The 23,571-nt window shown below is 45.0% G+C and overlaps 1 protein-coding gene across 4 annotated transcripts in view; it reads right to left on the reverse strand.

Annotated features, from left to right (window-relative positions):
- Nucleotides 1–23,571, reverse strand: part of TRP1 (tryptophan biosynthesis 1) — a 149,966-nt gene that overhangs the window by 67,075 nt on the left and 59,320 nt on the right. The gene's annotated exons all lie outside the window — the stretch shown is intronic.

The following is a 23,571-nucleotide window of genomic DNA, read 5'->3' on the forward strand; positions in this document are numbered from 1 at the left end:
TTACTCATAGAAAGAACCACAAGAATTTTTTTGCTTGTTGCGGTCGCACGAACCCAAGTTTACTTGGCGGTGTCGATTCCTAATCGTGTTTTGTTGAAGAGTGACAGGAATCCCAAGAAAGAAGGGCTTGTCCAGCCTCCCCTTGTGTCTCTTTTCACTCATCGAGAACGGACCGTACACTTAGCGGCCGGCCAATCGACATGAGGTGGGAAAAAGCAACCTTGGTGTGAGCGCAAGGCCGCCAAGGGGTGCGCCCGCGGAAAAGAGTAGAACTCGGGTGAAGAGAAGAGCCTTCTCCAACACGGTTTGCAAGCGAAAGAAAACCTCAAGAACCCAAGACCTCAAGACCCAAGACCCCCAAGAACCCCAGTTCCTCGTGAACCCCAGACCTCAAGACCCTCAAGAACCTAAGAACCAAAGACCCTCAAGAACCCAAGTTCCTCGTGAACTTAAGAACCAAAGATCATAGTGCATGGTTGTCACCCGAAGCGGAATGGATACTTCGCATACAGGTGATGAGCATGAGAGAGGGGACGAAGAGTTTTCTCCACCAAGAGACTTTTCCAACCCTCCCCCTTCGCCATCTACGCCACAAAGTGTACCAAACCCTATGGAGGCAATGGTCAAGCAGATGAGGGAATTGCTTAAACAATTGTTAGCTTTGAAGCCCGAACCAACCAGAGATCGTGGGAGTTCCTCAATTGGCGCAAGCCACGATGCGGAGTCCAACAACCCAGTCACAGAGAAGATCCAGTTCAGTAAGTATGATGGTAAGATGGATGCTACGGTTATTCATTCTTGGTTGCATCAATTTAATGCTTATTTTGCGACAACTGAGAAGATAGGGAATAGCAAAGTCTTGATGGCAGCTATGTACCTTGCCAGTGATGCCATTAATTGGTACCACACATGGCAAGAGGCACAGCTAGCCGCGCACCTAGAGGAAGCCGACGAACTCATGCCCCTTTCCTTCAATTGGGCTGATTTCCAAGACAAGCTCAAGGCGCGGTTTATGCCACCTCAGTACATAGCGAGATTGAAAGAGGATTGGAGAAATCTCAAGCAACATGGTATGCCAATCATGTCTTTTTCTAACCGTGTTTTGCAGCTAGGTACCCAATTACGCAAGTCGGATGATGAACGCAAAGAGGCATTTCTTTTGGATTGGATGAGTATATCAAGTACGATGTCGAGGTACTCGATCCAATCGATCTCAACAAGGCGGTAGCGATTGCTCTCGCCTAGGAGATGAAGCACAACAAGGGAAAGCCTAAGGAGAACAAGACGTCAACAAGTACCTCGCAGACTTCTCAGAACCCTCAAAGCAGTAAGAACGGTAAGAATGGTAACTCTTCTAACCAATCTTCTAATGAATCTAAGGGTAAAGCTAACACAATTGCTAAACCTAAGCTTACTCCAGATGAAAAGATAGCACAAGGAATTGTAGGAGGATACATCACGTCGGAAGAACAAAGCACTTATTCTAAGGAAGGTCGTTGTTTTCATGTCACATTAAGGGTCACATAAAAAGAACATGTCCTAAGCTTGATCGAATGAATCTAAAGAATCCCCAGAACCTACTTCCTCTGTCAATGCAATTAATGATACCACGAGTGTGCCCCAAGTTTCTCAGGACCCTCCCATTGATGATTCTCTCATTAAATGTTATGGTCGTACATCGGGGCACCGTTTTGTCATATTGTTTGACCCAGGTAGTATGCATGATGTGATCAATCCCTCTCTTGTTGAGAAAGCCTATCACCAGTGTGTGACTACTATCTATCCTTTTTGTTGATTTCTTTCTTATTATTTATTTACTTTCACTTTTTGGAAACACCCCTCGGGAAATCTAACTGCCCTGCATTGCATAGCTAGTGTGGAACTGTCCAGAGGGAGACCAGGCCTGAGGGCAAGAGAGCACTAAGGTTGGACAAGGACTATGGTTAGCCAAAGTGGAGTCATTGACTAGCCAAAGTGGAATCCTTTGCTACATAGGCTACATTTCAGTTTTTGATGTGGCTGCAGTGTACAAAGAGGGTCAGATGACCTAGAAAGATACAATGGCAGCATCTCCTATAATTTAGGAAACTGCTATTTTGGGACCTGAAAATGTATTCGCGTCATTACCTCCGGAATGACAAGGGGAACATTTTATTACTCTGCCGCGAAGTCAATTGGGCAACCGGTCAGGATATTTTTAAGCGGCGAACCCGAAACGGGAAAATGCTTGTAAATGCGCCAAGTGGCACATTTCTGTGCACTTGCCTCCTCATGGAAGAAGTGGCGCTGAATTTGAAGGGAGGAGGGCTCATTTGCAGCTTCTGTCACAGGTTAAGAGCTATGGAGTGCTTCCTTTCCCTCTTATGTACAGTGCGGTGCCAGGAGTGATACCCTGCACGCTACGCACTGCCCTCTCTCTCCCCTATGGCAGTATGTTATGCCCCTCTAGTGGGCTTTTCAATTGACCAATGTACAGTTGTGTGGGTTCATGCGCGATTGCCGAGGCAAGAGCCTCTTGCACAGGTACTGGATTAGCTAGCGGCTAATCCCCCGCAGGTACAGGTGATTCGGAGAGGTTTCACACCCGAAATCTCGTCCGATTCAAAGGGCAAGTAGCCCTACAGGTGCGGGAGCTCGAGGACTTGCTACGGATGCGACCGGCACGCGAAACGGAGCCTGAAACAGTAAATTACAGCCTGCTGTGTATTTTTGCAGGTTTAGGGTTTTGGCCCTAAACGGACCCTAATACCCCCCAGGAGGTTCGGGGACGCGAGGGGACCGCTGTACAGGTGATCTGGCGCATTTTCGGGGCTGAAAACAGAGAATTCAGCGTGCTGCAAATTCTCGCTAGGTTTTGCAAAGTGCCCGTATGCGTCGGGAGAGTCAGTCAATGCGTGGGAATACTGACAGTGAAGGGTCCTAGTACAGTTATGCTGCCAAAATCGGGCCGGAACAGTTGAAATTCAGCCAAGCTTGTGCGGGGCAGCTTGTAGGGAACCACAGCGTTTATTCCCTCTTTTAAATAATAAAGAAATACCGAAACGGATGCCTAAGTTAGGGGCCAATCTAGTGTCTGTCTTCTCATACAGGTGCAATCTAGCAGCCTGTATCCCTTTCCCCTTTGTTGTGTCTTGAAAGTGCAGGTAAAGTGGGCGACAACTTAAATGGGTGAAAGCAAATAAGGTTTAAGTCTAAAGTCTACCGCCCTTTTTGAAGTTAACAGGCCGGTTTCAAAGCCCGCCTCCAAGTTAGTCAGAGATCTCCTATCGAGGTCGTTGGCTTTCGTTCCGGTATGGATGCTCTCATCAAGGAGGAGTGCCTTGATGTGTTGTTTGCAATTCAAAACACTGCCTTCACTAGAAGATTTGTTGTCTCTCCTCTTTCAGGATGTGATATGATTTTGGGCATTCGATGGTTTTGTGAGAATAACCCTCTCATTGATTTTGAGGCCAACACTTTAACTCTCAGTGCCAAAAGTGATTCTCCTAAGGTCATTCAGGGAGAAGACATTGTTCATTCTCCATCTCTCATTGCTAATATGCAGGACAAGATTGACCGGATTCATGAGAAGGAGACTCTCTCAGTCTCTTTGTCTCCAAAGCATGACACACAAGGTTTGCATAATTGTGAAAAGCATGATGAGTTGCATGAAGATGATGTGATTGTTCAAATGAATGATGTGTTAGTGGATGCTTTTTCTAGCGAAGCTAACCTCGTTGCAGATTTGAGCACTCACGAAGGATCGATCTTGGCTCTCGAGCTTAGGTCAAAAGAACCCCCTCAGAAAGAACCCACTCAAGAAGAACCCCTTCAGGAAGAACAGATCTTGGCTCTCGGGCATAGGTCTCAAGAACCATTACAGGAAGTATTATGTGTTCGCATGATTGATTCGTACACACTGATCGAGTGTTTCATTTGTGATCGTTTCCTGTTTTTTAGTCGACGTCTTTATGTGATCCCTTTTCCTAGGCATGACATATTGTACGTTGAGCACGTTTCCATCATGAATGAGCACGATTGTATGCGAATTTTTCATGAAAAGCTGAAAAGTATGCATGTCAGGAAGTCACATCCCATATCTCTTCCTTGGCACGACACAGTTGCAGAAAGAGCACATGAAAGTATGAGCCCCAAGCATAGGCTTTTCCATTGTGAATTGCCACATGTGATTGATTTAGATCAAGAAAGAATGATTCGATCTAAGTGGTTGCGTGTATGTGATGAACCATTTGGCACTCCGTCTCTTTGTTCATCCACAATACATGCAGTCTTTAGAGAAGACAAGATTTTTTTCCTTCACTTTACATGGAATAGGTATGTTTATGGTTTTGTGTTGGAAGTGGTTTCAGGAATTTTCAGCCATGGAGATTCTTGACGAAGAAAGCAGCACGACTCTACACAAAGTTGAAGCAAGGAAGGAATCTCAGAAGACTTTGCATCGCTTTCGGCGCGGCCCAAAGAAGAAGGCTTTGCAGACATTCATGAAGTTCAAGTACCGCATGACCCACACATCAGAGTGGGCCGGCGAAGAGTCCCTTCCAGGATTCTGGATGCTCTTGGCGATCTCCCTCGACGCCATAGAGTTCGGTACCAGTACCTCACTTTGAAAAGGAGGGGATGTCACGTGACACATCCCAACCCTATGTGTCTATGGACAAGCTACACCATAGCAGGGTTTCTGTCAATCAAGTCAATCTAGAATAGGAAGTGATATGGCACTTTTGTGAATCTATTCGTAGACCGTGCATGCCCAGTCACTCAGTGTAGATGTATATCCTCTGATTGCATAAGCATAAGCATAAGCATTTCCATTAGATTCCCTCAGAGTCAGTTTGGGGATTTTTCCAGTGACTTTAAACTATTTTCTCTATTTTTGACATTTTTCACTTATTTATTAAGTGACTTTTGTTGGAAACTGAGTAGGGCAAATTGGGTAAGTTAATATATAAGCAAACCCAAGTTAGCACTCAATGCCAGAAGAGGCAGCAAGAGCTCCACGCTCAACAGGCAACTTCTCAGCAGACCCCCCCAAGAGACCTAGCGTTTTTGCTTCACAAGCCTAAAGCTAGCGTTTTGGATCAGATCAGCCTTGGTGTGTTGGTGCATAGTAGCTCAGCCCCGGCCCCATTGCTACACAGTAGATCAGCCTAGCGTTTTTGCATTTGCAGAACCCCGGCGACCGAAGGACCAATTTCAGCCCTGGCGTTTTTTGGATTTCAGCAGCAGATTAAGACCGGCAATATTCACCTAAAGTGTAGCAGATTCAGCCCGTAAAGACCATCAGTTTTCAGCCCTAAGAAACCTCAGTTTTCAGCCCTAAACCTGCAGATTTTCAGCGACAAAGACCCATAGAAACAGCCCATAAATCAGCGTTTTTGGATCATTTGCAGATTTCAGCCTATAGCGTTTTTGGACAGCAATAGAAAGATTGCAGATTTCAGCCCTAGTGTCGTCGTCGTCATCGCCGACATAGCCTAGACTTGCATGAGTCTCATGCATACCATTTGTACCAGATGGTGCAATCATTAGTAGACCACTCTCGCCGACGAAAGTGGGGCCTTCGGAGGAGGGTTTTACAACGTCTCTGGTGTCGTATCTCTCTTCTCTCTCTATCTCTCAGTCTCATTCACTTGCACGCACAGTGTCCATGCACTTTGTTTGTGATCATAGCAGTCTCTCATTAAGAACGGAAGGCTCTACCTTCCATAAGAAAGAAAAGGAACCTTGAGCACACTATGGAGCACTCATCTTGAGCAAAGCGCAAACATTCATTCCGCTGCACCTAACATTCATCTTGATTGTCTGAGCACAATTCGGAGCACTCATCTTGAGCAAAGCGCAAACATTCATTGCGCTAAGTGCTCAGACAAACTTCAGCTGTAGATCAAGATTTCATCGAGAAATACAACAACGAAGTTGCCTAGAAACGGTCTCAGCAGATCATTCATCATCTACTAAAACGTAGTTGGAGCATTAGTCAAACCAAAAGGCAAGACCAAAAACTTGTAGTGACCATAAGCGTATGGAAACCTGTCTTAGGAATATCTTCCAGTTTGATCCGTATCTGGTTATAGCCACATCGCAGGTCTATCTTTGTAAAATACAGCGCTCCATGGAGCCGATCTATGAGATCGTCCATACGCCGAAGCGCATACTTGTTCTTAACAGTGAGCTTATTCAACTCTTTGTAATCCATGCAGAAGCGCATAGTGTTATCCTTCATTCGAGAAAGTAACTCTAGCGCTTCCCACGCGGATTTACTTGGTCGAACAAAACCCCTGTCGAGACAATCTTTTAGCTGACACTGAATCTCGTCCTCCTCAATCTTACTAAACCGATAGAGTTGCTTTGAGAAGGGCTGACTACCAACCACCAACTATCACAAAGTGATGACGTGGCGGACAGCAAAAACCCTAATTTCTACCAGAAACCCTAAAATTCCTGCAAACCCTAATTCCTGCAAACCCTAATTTCTGCCAAAAACCCTAATTTTCGAAAATCGCAGAGACTGAAAAAAAAAATCTTTCTTTTTTTTTGGAAAATGAAGAGCGACGCGAATTTTGCTGAGAAAAGACTCTCTAAGAGAGAGAGAGAGAACTGATGGTTTTTATTTCAAAAGCTTTTGGGGCTCTGCTTTTGGGCATCCCTTGTAATCTTTAAATTAGTGGTGAGGGCCTCACTTCTCAGAGCATCTGGACGCAGAGCCTGAGAGTGAAACCCTAACCGCTCTCTTGTACTTTGATGATTGATTAATACAAAAGAAATACCGAAAGGGGCGCCAGTCTTTGCGGTCAATATCTCTAGGCACGGAACTCCGCCGGGCCAGTGCAAATCTATTGTGATCTGTGAATTGTTTTGAAGTGGTTATTTGGTGCTGTCGCGATTGATTCTTGACTTGGAGTGTCCAAGTCTGTTACAGTGGTATCAGAGCACGGCCGATTTCTCTTCTACGGGAAATCCGATCCCCGAATTTTTTTTCCGCGGCACCTATGGCTTCAGGCAATGATCAGTCGACTCCCTCTGCATCTGGAGATGCGGGGAGGGATCACAACGAAGATTCCGGCAGAGAGTTTGGCCCGCCTTGGCCTACTTAGGCGGAGCGGCGAGAGATGGAGCGTCGCCGGTTGATCGGCGATGCAACAAAGATGATGCTCAATTTTGCCAAGGACCCGAAGATGGCAAAATATATGAACCAGACCTCTTTGGAAGAGGTACAGATGGAGTGGCAGAGAACCACAACACCACTCCCGAAACCCGCTCTCAAGAAACCTTTTGCCTCCAAGAAAATATACGGAGAAGGAACTGGAGAACGTGGTTGATGCACGGATTGCTCAGCTTTTTGACCCGCAAAAGAAAGCCAAAAAGCATGGCAAAAAGCAAAAGAAAAGCACTGACTTTCCAGGTTATTTGGGTCGTCAGTCGACTTTTGACAAGGCAAAGAAACAGAAGAAGCGTGGTCGATTTGAAGGAGTACCCAGTTCTTCTTCTTCTTCTTCTGATATTTCTTCTAGCTCCTCGGATTCGAGCGAAGAAGACAGAAAAGGTAAAAAGCGAAGCAAGAAACAAAGCTTCGGAAAGGGCAAGAAAAAGGCAAAGAAGGCTACATCTCGCCCAGAGACTGACAGTTCTACTGAGGACTCGTCTACAGACAGCTCACATTCCGATGACAGAAAGTTTTATGCGAACAAGAAGAATTTTTACAAAGCCAACCAGTATGACTTTCTCGAAGATAAAAGCAAGAAAGTCAGAGAGTTTAAGGAAGATGGCCACTCGATCAAGTTTGATACTTTTCAGGATACTCAGATGCTCCGAAGGCTTTGTCTTTTATACAGCAGTTTGACATCGCTTTCGCACGAGGACGCTATTCAGAGCACTCCAGATTCGGAGAGCTGCCTCTTATTTTAAGGGGAATGCTCTCACTTGGTGGTCCACGCTTCTATTAAGCAAGACTGTGCCAGTTACATGGCTGAAATTCAAGAGGCTTTTTATTTCTTCTCGGTTGACTCAAGAGTTTGAGTGAGATATACGAGCTGCTTGGAACCATCTTCGGATGACCAAGAAAGATACAATCAATGCTTATTGTGAAAGATTCTGGAGCTCTTTTCTACCCGCCTCTTCATTCAAGAAGATCTCGTTCAGAGAACAGATTGAGCGGTTTACCTTGGGTCTACCTACAGAGATCCGAGATCACTGCTTGGAACAGAAGTCAGCTTCTATTCAGGAGTTGATGAGTCATGCGAAGCGGGGCTTTGCCATTCACTCTGGCAGTCTGACCTACCCCACAGATGAGGCCATGACACAACGAGCCCAACAGACTTCTGGGAATGAAAGTAGAAAGAAAAAGAGCAACCCAGAGAAAAATGATGCACGACCCAAGCTTACTCCTGAGGAGAGAGCTCGCTTCATCAGAGAGGGGAAGTGCTTTGGATGTAGGGAACCGGGACATATCTCCGCGAAGTGCCCTAATAAGGCACAGAAAGAACAGAATGATAAAGACGATGACAGGTCTGAGAGTTCGAGAGCGGCCGAGGAATGTGGCAGAAAAGGCAGATAGAAAAGCAGAACTGGTACCACATGGCGTGGGACCTGCATCGAATCTAATGAATGAAAGTACAAACTTTGCCGCTTTTGGGGCAAAGTGAAGGATCAGGAAGCTCTTTTGAAGGAGCCAAGGCCAACTTCTTTTCACTTGGAATTGGCGGCTCGATTTGGAATTACGCTCGACAGACTGACGCCACAGGCGGAGGTAGTTCGACTGGCACCCGGATGGGATGTTGCCATTACACCGAGCATTGGCAACTTCGTTTGCAATGACAGCGGTGTTCAGGGCACGCGAGTGACGTTCAACTCAGGATCCCTTGGTACCACAAGAACTACGCCGTGGTTGACTACCGGGCCGAGAAAGCGACTTTGATAAATGAAGGGCTTAGAGATTGTACTTGATGAACTTTAGTTTCTTACTCATTCTTTTGGGAGAGAACTGCGTTGGATAAAGTTTGAATATGTTTTGACCTGATCAAAAGAACGCCAAGATTTTTCTCCACACTCATGCCGATTGCTTTTCAGAGGGCCTGAAGATCAAACCATTGATCTGATACCTGGAAGCACGCCACCGAATCAGCCACCTTACCGTGTGAGCCGAGTACAAAATGAAAAGATTATAAGCCCAGTGAAAGACCTCTTGGAAAAGGGTCTTGTCCAGCCTAGTACTTCACCGTATTGCTCTCCAGTGTTGTTGATTTTGAAGAAAGACGGATCTTGGAGAATGTGCATCGATTATAGCACTCTCAACGAAATCACCATCAAGAACAGATTTCCGATTCCTAGGATCGATGATATACTCGACAGGTTACAGGGATCCTCGTGCTTTAGCAGGATTGACTTGAAGAGTGGATATCATCAAATGAGGATAGCCCCGAGAGATGTCTACAAGTCAGCTTTTCGAACGACTTTTGGGTTATTTGAGTTTTTGGTGATGCCTTTTGGCTTAACCAATGCTCCTGCGACATTTAACCGGATGATGGACAGGATTTTTCAAGAGTACAGGGTATTTGTTGGCACTTTCTTTGACGACATCATTGTTTTCTCCAAGAATGAGGCAGGACACAGAGATCATCTGCTTCAAGTCTTTCAGGCATTACGATATCACACGTTAGTGATTAATGCAAAGAAAAGTGAAATTTTTCCTACCAGAGATGCACTTTTTGGGACACATTGTGTCACCATAGCAGGAGTGCAAATGGACCCGGCCAAGATAGAGACTATCCATGATTGGCCCGATTTGAGGAATGTCCATGAAGTTAGAAGCTTCTTGGGACTGTGTTCGTACTACAGGCGGTTCATACGAAAGTTTCCAGAGGTTGCTTCCCCTTTGCATACCTTGACACAAAAAGGAGTACCTTTTTCGTGGGGACCCACAGAGGTGACTGCCTTTCGGACATTGAAAGAGAAATTGACTACGGGACCTATTTTGACTTTGCCGGACTAGCAGAAGTCATTTGAAGTATATTGTGATGCTTGTGGTCGTAGTCTGGGTGCGGTCTTGATGCAAGAAGGCCATGTCATAGCTTACGAGAGCCGTTTGTTCTCTAGGCCGGAGATGACAGCACAGATCTATGAGAAAGAGCTTTTGGCGGTTATCTTACTCAGTGGCGGCATTACCTACTCGGAGCGGATTTTACTGTCTTTACACACCATCAGAGTTTGCGCTACATCTTGTCATAGAAGCAGCTTTCGGAAAAGCAGATGCGGTGGGCGAACATCTTGTCACAGTTTCACTTCCAGATTGTCCATGTGCAGGGACAGAAGAATGTGGTGGCAGATGCTTTGTCTCGGAAACCGTTGGTTCTGGCTATTTCCACGTTACATCATAGGAGCTTCGAGGATATGGTCGATGAGTATGCCACAGATACAAATTTTGCAGATATTTTCACACGGATACGGGATGGGGAGACAGTAGCTGGATATTCCCCTCGGGAAGGCTACATGATGAAAAAGACTATGTTGTGCGTTACACAGAAGTTGAGGGAAAAGGTTATGACTGAATGCCACTATCCACCTTTTACGGGTCATCGCGGCATTGCTACCACCATGAAAGGGGTAGAGAGATACTTCTTTTGGCCATGACTCAAAAAGGACGTGGAAGAGTTGTGTGCAGTATGCCAGAAGGTCAAGTTTGACAGGCACAGGGATTGTTACAACCTTTACCCATACCCACTCACCCCTGGCAAAGTATTGAAATGGATTTCATTTTTGATCTCCCGATTACACAGAATGATCATGATGATTTTCCGATTACATGGCACCTCTGAGACGATTGTCTCCGACAGAGACCCTAGATTTATGAGTTTGTTTTGGAAGGCAATTTGGGAGAACATTGGCACACAGTTGCAGTTCTCGTCATCGTTCCACTTGCAGACTGACGGGCAATTTGAGTGCCAATTCAGTGATTTTAGATTTATTGAAGTCTTGTATCTCGGATCAGAAGACTCAATGGGAAAAGAACTTACCTTTGGTGGAATTTGCCTACAATAACACGATACACTCTTCGACGGGGAAGACGCCATGTGAGATTGTTGAAAGTGCTGCGAAGGTTCCATCCTTCCTAAGCACGAAAGATTAGATATTTGAGGCGGATGAATATTCGCGAGGTTTGGATACGGCTTTTGCCAAGGTTCGCGAGACTTTGCAGGAGTCTCAAGAACGACAGAAAAAGGCAGCGGATCGCCATCGTCGCGACTTGAAATTGAAGGAGGATGATTGGGTGCTCTTACTTTTGAGAAGGCACGCCTACGAAAGAAAAAGGGAAAGGAGAGGCTTTTTCCAAAGCTTAGTATGCGATACTACGAACCTTTCCAGATCACTGACAAGATAAATGATGTCTCCTTCCGATTGAAACTGCCAGATACTTGGAGGATTCATAATGCATTGCATGTGAGTCTCTTGAACCCTGTTAAGGGTGATGTGCCTGATGATGGGGAGCCTGATGAGCAACCCGAAGTGGAAGAAAACGAGGAGATCCTTGTTCCTGAACAGATTTTGGCACATAATGATACGAAGAAAGGTAAAGTCCGAAGGCGGTTCTTGGTTAAGTTCAAGAACTTTCCTGCATTTGATGCAAAGTGGATGGAGGAGGAGGACCTAGCAGATACTCCTCGGATTGTGAAACTTTACCTCGATGTTTTGGTTTAGCATAGTCTACTCCAAACGGAACCCAGAAACTCATCTTGGCTAAAGATCTGGTGCAGTGGGATGCACAAGAGGGAAGTTACTCCGCTCCTTTGTCAACAGATGCCTCGATTTTGATACTAAAGTCACTGATGTCTCTTTGAGCTTCAGGGATACTGAGAGCTGACAGTGTTCTGCTGGATGACTTTATGAAATGGAATTCCTCATTATGATACTGATTTGTTCTTGACTTCTTTTGAGTGCAGGAACTGATAGACGAAATGACTGCAGCATTTTGGTCTGATTGATCTCGAATAGACATGGTTGCAATAGAGGTTAGTCAATTGGACATCGATGAGGTCCCGACTGGACCTAGATGTGATTGCTAGCTACATTGCCGATAAATCATGGTCTAAGATCCGAATGAATGTTGAATGTCATGTGATGTCCTGTGATGTCTGGTGATGTCCTGTGATGTCATGTGATGTGACTCGATTTTGTACATGTGCTAAATGTGTATTCCTAGTACGTAGGTACTAACAGTTAGTGTCTGCTAAGACGGTTTATGGCTTTTGTCGGTTTTGCAGGCGTAATCGCGGTCGATTACAATGCTTTCAAGAGGGGGGTATGTCACAAAGTGATGACGTGGCGGACAACAGAAACCCTAATTTCCGAAAATCGCGGAGGCTGAAAAAAAAAAATTTGGGAAAATAAAGAGCGACGCGAATTTTGCTTTTTTCTATAAAAAAAAGAGAAAAGACTCTCTAAGAGAGAGAGAGAGAGAGAGAGAGAGAGAGAGAGAGAGAGAGAGAACTGATGCTTTTTATTTCAAAAGCTTTTGGGGCTCTACTTTTGGGCATCCCTTGTAATCTTTAAATTAGTGGTGAGGGCCTCACTTCTCAGAGCATCTGGACGCAGAGTCTGAGAGTGAAACCCTAACCGCTCTCTTGTACTTTGATGATTGATGAATACAAAAAGAAATACCGAAAGGGGCGCCAGTCTTTAGGGCCAATATCTCTAGGCACGGAACTCCGCCGGGCCAGTGCAAATCTATTGTGATCTGTGAATTGTTTTGAAGTGGTTATTTGGTGCTGTAGCGGTTGATTCTTGACTTGGAATGTCCAAGTCTGTTACACCAACTCAATGCCATGATCTACTCCTCTCGAAGGCGACAAGCCAAGAGGTAGATCATCAGGGAAAACATCCTTGAAATTAGTCTAGATTTATCGGATAAGGTTGGATTCGTCGGAATCCCGAAGTTTAACAGAAGAATATGAAACATTTTTACGAAATTCGGTGACAGAAGTACCAAGCACTAATGAATCAAACCAAGCAGATGGTACACATTGATAAAAGTCAACATCAAAAGACTTTGTATCTTTATACATTTCCAAAGCACTAACAACTGGTATTGCAAAACCATTATTTACAGAAACCTGATTACAAAGCAACACATACATGAAGCATGTCCTGCTTAAAAAAAACAAGAGAGTGATGTACGTAGTCTATATACAATGAGTCTTGTTTATCATAAAACCATGGAATTCCTAAAATAACATCTGCTCTATCCGAGCGCGTGATGTGGAAATCCACGTTCTCTTTGTAATTAGCCAGCTTGAGCGACAAATCTGGAACCGTCCGATTCCATACATCCGTATCCTCGCCACGAGCCATCTTCACGAGATACTCATGGTCACTGTCCCGCATCCGCAAGCTCAGTTTCTGCACCAATTTTGCATCCACAAAATTGTGTGAGCTTCCATTATCAAGGAGTACGGTCACGTCATGACCATTGATCTTTCCGAGAAAACAAGGAAGATCATGCTTATCAAACACTTTGGTGCTAAAAGTACAATTAGTGCATGAACTGTGCGCTAAATGATGGATTTCAACTTGAATGACATCAGAGTTACCTGAGATCTCGTGAATCTGAACTAAAGGACGACCTTGCGGTTTCTTTGTCTTCTTCTTGGGGCAATCCTTGATTTTGTGACCCGTCTGGCCACATCCGAAGAAAGCCCTCTTCTTCACTGCATCAGCAACTGAAGCATTTTTGGCTTTCTTCTTCTCCTGAGAAGATCTCGGCGGTGATTTGGACTTATGCTGGAATCAGGGTCGCTTCCTCGAAGCACCCTCACCAGATTGATGGTATGTTGTTCTTTTCTTCTCGTAGTTCGCTCCATTTATCAAATCAAACGTCTTGGTCTTTGCCACTGCATGCTCAACGTCAGTTGGGGCTTTGTCCTTGATTAAGGCCCAGTGGTAATCTTCATGTAATCCCAGCAAGTACATGTGCACAGTGTACGTGGAATCCACCTTGCAAAAGGTGAGCGTTTCTTTGAAAGCTGTCGTATACTTATCAAAAGATAGAGCTTTCATCGAAAGAGACTGCAATTTGGCGTAAGCTTTCAAAGGATTCATTTTGGCGAAATCCCTCTTAAATTTCACACAGAAGTCAACCCACGTCATAGGCTTCTCTGTCATGTCGTGCCACCAGGTAAGCACCTTACTACGCAAGTAGAGAGGAATCTCTGAATCCTCCGTTCATCATGCTCCCCATGGAGGTCAAAATACGTGGTCCACTGATGCAGCCAGTTATTTACAGTCAATTCCGTACAATCTTTCTCCTCCCCTGAGAAATTTGTGGTTTTGTACGGAATAGTGACAATTGGACCACCCTGTGAACACCCAAAAGCAGCAATCCGCATCTGCAATTACTGGAGATGGGTTTTGCCCTCAGAAATACGTGCAGTCGTCGACTGAGCCGTATCTTCAAGAGCAGTAAGCCGGGAACTAAGCCCTTGCACGACCCCTTTGAGAGAGGCCAAGTGAATGTTCGTCTAAACATTCGCGTTTTCCAGAGCGGTAACACACTGGTCGACATTCTAGAAAGTACCGGTAATCCAAGTGTATAGAGCATGCGTGAACGAAATTTGAACATTACTTGGCGCTGAAGGAGTACGAGCGGAAGTGCGACGCGAGAGAGAGTGCGAGAAGAAGAGCACGACGATATGGTGAACTCGCTCTACTGTAATGTGTAGAGCATAGTGAGTTCTTATTAGGTTTTTACAAAAGAATATGTGTACATACCTGGCGGCCCACCCACTTACCTGGGCGACCACATTGGGCTTTATACCCCAACAACCTCCCACTTAAAGTCCACTGTGGTACTTTAAGTGTGAGAGAAGCTACTATACAAGCTAATATACAAGAGATGTAGAGAAGTGATGTACTACCCTACACCTATCTGCTTGCGAAAATGCGCAAAGCTCTCTGAGGGAAGTCCTTTTGTAAGTAGATCAGCAGGATTTTCTGTGGTGTGAACTTTTGACAAGCTGAAGTTGCTTATCCTCGAGCATTTCCTTGATGAAATGATACTTCACATCCACATGCTTTGTCTTTGAGTGATAGACTGGATTGCGAGCCAATTGTATAGCACTTTGACTATCACAATATAACACAGGCATCTCTTCTTTGATTCCCAAATCTGTTACTAGTCGATTAAGCCAAATTGATTCTTTGCATGCCTCTGATGCTGCAACATATTCAGCCTCTGTAGTAGACTGAGTAACACAATCTTGTAATCTAGAACGCCATGATACTTCTCCACCAGCCAATGTAAAGACATACCCTGACGTAGACCTTCGGTTGTCTAAGTCACCTGCATAATCTGAGTCTGTAAAACCCTTTACACTTAGCTCCTGACTCCCATAGCATATACGCATACTCTTTGTAGCTTTCAGGTATCTCAATATTCCTTTCACTGCCTCCCAATGTTTCTTGCCTGGGTTTGACATGTATCGACTTACTACTCCCACTGCAAATGCAATGTCTGGGCGAGTAGCAATCATTGCATACATCAAACTACCCACTGCAGACGCATATGGAATCTTATCCATTTCAGCCTGTTCTTCCTCAGACACAGGACAATCTTGTTTGCTAAGTTTCACATATGGTGGCAATGGAACACTCAGTGCCTTTCCCTTCTCCATATTGAAACGTTGCAAAACCTTGTCAATATACTCTGTTTGAGATAACCAAATCAACTTCTTTGATCTGTCTCTCTCAATGCGCATACCAAGTATATGACTTGCCTCACCCATGTCTTTCATGTCAAACGATTTTGCCATCTTTGACTTCAAAGCTGAAATTTCTTCCAAGTGCTTGCCAGCAATCAACATGTCATCCACATACAAAATAAGGATCAGCCAACTGCCATCCTTAGCCTTCTTTGTATATAGACAGTGATCGAACTCACTACGTTTGTAGCCTTGAGAAAGCATAAACTTGTGGAATTTATGGTACCATGCCCTCGGTGATTGTTTTAAGCCATAAAGACTCTTTAACAACTGGCATACCCAATCTTCCTTGCCTTTCTCAACAAACCCTTCTGGCTGCTGCATGTAAATTTCCACATCTAAATCACCATGCAAGAACGCTGTCTTGACATCCATTTGGTGCAACACCAAATCTAATATGGCAACCAATGCAAGAAAGCATCTCAATGTAGTCATCTTGACCACCGGAGAGAAGACTTCATCAAAGTCAATGCCTTGTTCTTGCTTAAAGCCCTTGGCAACAAGCCTTGCTTTGTACTTTGGCTGACTATCATGAGCGGTGATCTTATACCTGTAAACCCATTTACAGGGTAGAGCCTTTTTGCCCCGTGGTAATTTAACTAGCTTCCATGTCTGGTTTTTATGCAGAGCTGTCATCTCTGACTGCATGGCCAATTACCAATTCCCGGAGTCCTTCATTTGCACTGCTTCCTTGTAACATGAAGGCTCATTGCAATCAGTCAACATGAAATAGTTCATAGATGGAACAAACCTATCAGGAGGTCGTGTGACACGTCCAGATCTACGCACAATAGGTGGCTCAGGCTCAGCCACAACCTGTGGTTCCACTCTATCATGTCCTTGCTCCTCTTGAGCCCTGACATTTTGTCTTGCACGTGCAGGTCCATCTTCTTGGAGGACAACTCTTCTAATCTCCTCAACCCTCTCTGGTTTAGAATGATATTTGGATTCATTAAAGTGAACATCATTGCTGCGGACAACCTTTCTGGATTCGGGATCCCAAAGTCTGTACCCCATCTCACCAGAATTACCATAGCCTAGAAAGATGCACTTTCTACTCTTTGGCTCAAGTTTGTTCCTAAATTCCTTTGGAACGTGAGTATATGCCTCACAGCCAAAGACTCTGAGATGCTTGTATGAGGGCACCTTGCCTGACCATACCATCTCTGGCACTGAATCCTTCTGCAACACCTTGCTAGGAGATCTATTTACAAGATGAACAGCTGTTGATACAGCTTCAGCCCAAAACCCATTTGGCAGCTGTGCATTAGACAACATACTTCTGACCTTCTCTTGTATGGTCCTATTCATCCTCTCAGCAACACCATTTTGAGGAGGATTGTAAGGAGCAGTAAGGTCACGTTTTATACCTTTTGACTCACAAAAGTCCTGAAAGGCCTTTGAAACGTACTCTCCACCATTGTCAGTGTGTAAGCATTTAAGCTTCTTGCCACTCTGATTCTCCACAAGTGTCACAAACGTTTTGAAAACACTAAACGATTCATCCTTGTGCTTGAGAAAGTAAACCCATACTTTCCTCGAGTAATCATCTATAAATGTCATAAAGTAAGAAGCTCCCCCTAGAGATAGGTTAGGCATAGGTCCACACAAATCACTATGAACAAGTGCCAACTGTGTATCTCTTCTACTGCTTCGATGCTTATGTGGCTGCTGTGTTTGCTTACCATACAGACAATGTTCATAGAATTCAAAATCATTAAATGAAAAGCCAGGCAAATAACCAGAACGAGACAAGATTTCCATTCCCTTCTCGGACATATGTCCTAACCGGCTATGCCACAAAGAAACGTTCGGCTGCTCGGTTACATTGATTACATTTTTAGAGACATTTGATACATAAATCATGTAAAGTCCTCCAGACTTTACTCCATGTGCTACTGTCATAGAACCCTTGGATATCTTCCACATGTTCTGTCCAAAAGTGGTGACGTAGCCAGCATCATCAAGTAAACCTGTGCTGATCAAGCTCTTTGTAATTGCGGGAACATGTCTCACATTCTTCAGCGTGAAAGAAGAGCCATTCTGAAACTTCAATTGAACATCTCCAACACCTAAGATCTCACATGTCTGCCCATTGCCTAGCCGAACATGATCTTTAGTGGTCACATAAGAGGTAAACCACTCCTTGTTTGGAGACACGTGAAGTGATGCCCCTGAGTCTATAATCCAGTCACTCACTGCATTTCCATCAGATGCTGTAAGAAGAGCTGAGTCCATTGTATTCTTCAAGAAGTAGATGTCTCCTGACACTAGACTGTCATCCTCTGCAACAGTGTTTGTCACATTTATTTCTTGAATCTTCACTGAGGACTTGTTCTTCTCAAATGGTTTTCAGCTTTCTCTTTGCCTTTTTCTGCTTTCCATTCTCTGCAGTCTCTTTTCATATGACCCTTCTTGCCACAATGGTAGCATTCTATGTCACTCTTGCCTTTAGCACTGCAGGACTTGCTACGAGACTGATTCCTCTTTCCACCTTTGTACTTTTCTTTGGTCCTTCCCCTGACAACTAAGGCTGTTCCTTTGCCTTTGTCCATTGTCTTTCTATTGGTTTCTTCAGTAAGCAGACTTCCTTCTACACCTGCTATGTTTAAACCATCTGGAGGTGCAGAATTACTCAAAGCTGTGCGAAAAGTGTCCCAACTTTCCGGCAATGTGATCAACAGGAACATAGCTCTAACAGGTTCATCAAACTTGACACCTTGAGCTGACAACTGACTATAGATTGTGTTGAATTCATTCAGATGATTGGACATAGGTGTCCCTTCTTTCATCTTCAAGTCAACAAGCTACTTAAGCCAGTATACCTGTGAAGCTGCACTCTGCTTCTCATAAAGATCACTCAGCTTTAACCATGATTGATAAGCCGACATCTCGTCTGCTACATTGAAGTAAACGCTTTCTGCCAAAGTCAGCATAATGGTAGAAAGTGTCAATTCATCCATTTCGCTCCATTCATCTTCGTCCATATCTTCTGGTTTTATCCCCTTGAGCTTTATAGGTTTTATCTGCTTCTTTTGTACCAACACGTGCCAAATCTGCTTCTTCCACAATGGGAAATTGGTTCCATCCAGCTTCTTGATATTGTAAAGAGCAGTGTCCTGTGATCCAGCCATAGCTACGCTTCACAGTAGTTTACTTTCCTGGGAAAAATTCGGCAGAGTTTCCCCTGTAAACTGACCTCTGAACCAATATAAACCTGTCAAATGAACCAAGAAAGCTTCAGATTCTGCATAAATTTCGGCAAAGTCTCCTTTGTAAAATGGCTCTGGTGTACTCAAAAAACAGACCAAAAAACAACTCAAAAAACACTGTCTCTCTGACACTATAAGCTGCAGGTAAACCTGTCCTGCACCTGTACTGTCTCTGACTGTCCTGTCACTGTCCTGTAAGCATAGACTGCGACAATGCCTCAACGGCAGTAAAGCAAAGATGCAATCCCAACTGTCTAACTCACAGTCAATACATCCTAGCTGCCTATCTAAGGGTGCTCGAGGGATCGCTCCAAGACCTGTATCACCGAAAGGATCTCAACATTCGAGAATCCCCCAGCTCAATAAAACCTCACTCGACCCTCAACAAAGGCTGCAGTAAATCTGACAGTACATAGACTTCTCACAAAGTCATACATCCACAAATTTCCCACTATATGTTGTAACCGCTGCGGCGGTTGTTTGCTGTGTGACTCACAGCCAGCAAACCCTCAACAGACATACATCATCTCTGACAATACATCCCATGTGGAAGTACCTGCAATGTCAGGATGAAATCTGGAATATCAAGCAGCAAACACAAGCTACCTGATGAACTAGTGGATGTCGCCTACAGTCTGTGTAGATGCGCCCGTGTCGTATGTGACACGCCTCCAAGAACTGTGAGCCGTCCTTCGATATGTAGACAGCCACAAATCAACACTCTGGGAGTGTCGATATCCTCAGCACCTGTAGTCGTAGGCCGAAAACCCCAAATTTGCAGAGTCGGATCTGCACCCGTCGAGACCACGTAGTCGAAAATGGCCTGCGCAGACCTTTGTCGAAGCCGAACGGTGGCCGAGATGACCTCAGAATGAAATTCTGAGAACACCTAGCCCTTCGAGCTTTCCCACAGGATTTGGGGCCGTGTCTTCGCCTGTCGAATTTCACTCCAATCTGAGCTGGTGACTCTAGCCTCCTGCAGTGCTGCCCCGAGCCTCGATCTGAGCTCTGATACCAGTTGAAGGAGTACGAGCCGAAGTGCGACGCGAGAGAGAGTGTGAGAAGAAGAGCACGATGATATGGTGAACTCGCTCTGCTGTAATGTGTAGAGCATAGTGAGTTCTTATTAGGTTTTTACAAAAGAATATGTGTACATACCTAGCAGCCCGCCCACTTACCTGGGCGACCACATTGGGCTTTATACCCCAACAGGCGCGTCGTCACGTTGCACATCCGAGCCGAAGGAATCCATGGCGAAGTGCGTGAAAAACTGGAAGTTTCACACGAAATTGGACCTTTTCTGCACTTTCCGATCGCGAAAAGTTGAACTTCGAAGAGCGCTACGCGTCAGCGCACACGTCTAGAGGCAAGCAGGTGATAGCGGGAGCGCGGTAGTGCAAGCAGGTGGGAGAGAGGAATAGCAGGAGAGGAGCAGGGACCTCAAAAAGTGAAGCTCTGTAGACTTTCCCCCTCTCTGTAAGAGGTTTTTAACCACCAATAGGTTTCACACCCTCTTAAAAAAAACTTAACAGTGTCCAGACCTTATTAAAAAAGTCACCCTTAATAAGTTAAGCACATAGCGTTACAAAAAAGAACTCAACGCAAGAGTCTCAGCGAAGGAAAAGAACTCAAGCGCTGGTCCATGTCACGTGGAAGAGGGGAAAGAGTGCACACGTACGAATCGAGGGAGAGCCGTTGGCTCGTGGAAGCCTGTGTCCAACACGCGAAAAGAATGCCAAGTAAGAGCCAACGCTGCAAAAAAAAAAAAAAACTCCCATGCAGGAGAATTCTCTCCACGTCGTCAGAAGAAGCAGCAGGCGGCCTTCCTCTCTTCTCCTACAGTGAGCACTCTGCTCAACAGAGAGAGGTACTCTCTCTCTCTCTCTCTCTCTCTCTCTCTCTCTCTCTCTCTCTCTCTCTCTCTCTCTCTCTCTCTCTCTCTCTCTCTCTCTCTCCCTATGCTTCGCATAGAGAACATTACAGAGAGATTAAAAAGAATACAGTACGCTGAATTTCAAGTCCAGAAATCAGCAAATCAATGAATAAATGACTGATTTTCGTCGAAAATCAGCAAGGTTGACAAAAATCCTCTGATTTCTAGCACTTGCACCTGCTAGATTGCTGAATTTTATCAAAAATCAGTGACAAGCACATTAGATTTCACCTGCAAATGTGCTTATGAGAAGAAAATAATCAATCAAATAGTTATTTCATCAAAACTGACATGAAACAGTGATTATCCGACTCTAACCAGCCAGTAGGTGTGCACACAGTCCTTCGTGCAGCCAAGCCCGCTCTAATACCATGAAACAAACACAGGGAGTAGATCTCCTACCTACAGACACGCGTCGGACGCACCACCCGACCATAGCCACCATCCGGCAACTCCCCCCGTACTGGGGTCAACGTCCAAGGACGTAGGCGTGCACCTGTAAGACCGAGCGTCCCATACCACCCGGCCTCACCTCCTCGAGGTGACCTTGCACACTCCTAGCCTCGCGGGCTAACCACTGGCACTTTGCCAGTGGGGATCGATAACGGCAAATGAGGCCTTGGCCTTCCTTTTATAATAATGACTGGCCATACCAGCCGTGTTCACATTACGTCCGCCCGGACACTGGACGCCCAACCCGACAGTGTCTGGGCTGGATCCCCTCTCCTATGAGCGGGACATAACAAAAAGCTTTCGCTAAGCTTGAAGCCTAAACCAATCAATGGAAGCTATGGTAGTGCTTTCGCACAAGTGAACGAACACTGCCACAAACTAGTGACGTGGCAACACACCCCGGACACACACACTGCTGAGAAGATCTCCAAATATTGCGCCGACAGGATGACGTGGTAGCCCGGAAATTGCGGCAGAAATTGCGTTGCCGACGTGGCAGGCTATACGGAACTGCGCAATTCTCATTGACTACTGATAATGTGGCAACGTACGGATTTCCTAAAAATACGTTGGCTGTTTTTTTATGGCAGCTTTTGGGCAAACTGCTTTTAAAATTGAAAAGCTTTTATTATTAGTGATTTTGGGGCTCTGCTTTTGGGGCATCCCTTGTCCTTATAAATTAGTGGGCCCCAGGGCTTCACTTCTCAGAGAATCTAGACGCAGAGTCTGAGAGTGAGCACCTACTTGCTCTCTTGTACTTTGAACACACATTAATACAAAAAGAAAGGGGCGCTAGTCTTTGGGGCCAATACCTCTTCGCACAAAACTATGCCGGGCCATGTCGACCTACTTGTGAATTGTGAACTGTTTTGAAGTGAATCTCTGCTGTGTCGCGGTAGAATCTTGACTTGGGGTATCCAAGTTTGTTACAGTGGTATCGGAGCACAGAAAGATTCTTCTTCTACGAAGGATCCAATCCGATTTGCAACGCACACAACTTTTGGGAAAGAATCCTAGTGTTCCGACCCTGGACTTATTAGCCACTCCCACCCTTCATACATAGCGCATCGGGCGCGCTCCCGTCTTCATTGCTTTGTCTTACAAGAATCCCAAATTACACATGGGTTCTCATGAAGAATCTGACAGAGATGACACCTCTCAGTGGGAAGGCAAAGAAAAGTTGAAAATCCGGCATGAGAACTGAAGAAAAGAATGAAGATTTGGGCAAAAAAATTCCAAAAAATTTTGCCAGAATGGAGTACAAACGTCAACTACAGATTGGCATATGAGAGAACAAATTGATTAAGTACTCCAAGGACATGAGATTGGCGAGACACCTGAAGAATTACCCGATTGATAAGATTTACTCGAGATGGCATGTAGCCATTGCTTCTCCTCTCAATACAGGAGGAAAGCCAAAAGGACAAACGAGTGCAGAAAAGCAGAACTTGTACTCGCAGAAAGAGATGGATAAGAAGAAGATGAACCAAAAAACATAAATTTGAGAGTTACAGAGCAGCAACCGAGTACGAAAGAAAAGAACAGATGAAAGCAGAACTAGTACCACTTTGCGTGGGGCCCGAACCGAATTAGATGAACGAAAAGTACAAAACTTTGCCGCCCTTGGGGCAAAGTCAAAGATCGGGAAGCCCTTATGTTTCTTTGATGGAGGAGCCAAGGCCAACTTCTTGAATTGGCGGCTCGATTTGGAATTATGCCCGACAGGTTGAGGCCACAAGCAGAGGCAATTTCTAGCGGCACCCGAGCGGGATGTTGCCATTACACCGATCATTGGTAAACTTCGTTTGCAATGTCAGGGGTGTTTAGGGCACGAGGACTTCTATGTAATGCCCTTGGGAGGTTGTGAAGTCCTCCTAGGAACCCCTTGGTACCGCAAGAACAACGCCGTGGTTGACTATCAGGTGAAAGAGAAATTGACTACAGGACCAGTTTTGACTTTGCCGGATTTGCAAAAGTCATTCGAAGTATATTGTGATGCTTGTGGTCATAGTCAAGGTGCAGTCTTAATGCAAGAAGACCATGTGATTGCCTATGAGAGCCGATTGTTTTCAAGGCCGGAATTGACAGCACAAATTTATGAGAAAGAGCTTTTGGCGGTTATCCATGCTCTTAGTCAGTGGCAACATTACCTACTCGGAGCCGATTTTACGGTCTTCACTGATCATCAGAGCTTACGCTACTTCGTGTCTTAGAAGCAGCTTTCAGA

Source organism: Adiantum capillus-veneris, chromosome 28 (assembly GCF_014529385.1).
Source record: "Adiantum capillus-veneris isolate H3 chromosome 28, ASM1452938v2, whole genome shotgun sequence".
Taxonomy (NCBI): Eukaryota; Viridiplantae; Streptophyta; class Polypodiopsida; order Polypodiales; family Pteridaceae; genus Adiantum; species Adiantum capillus-veneris.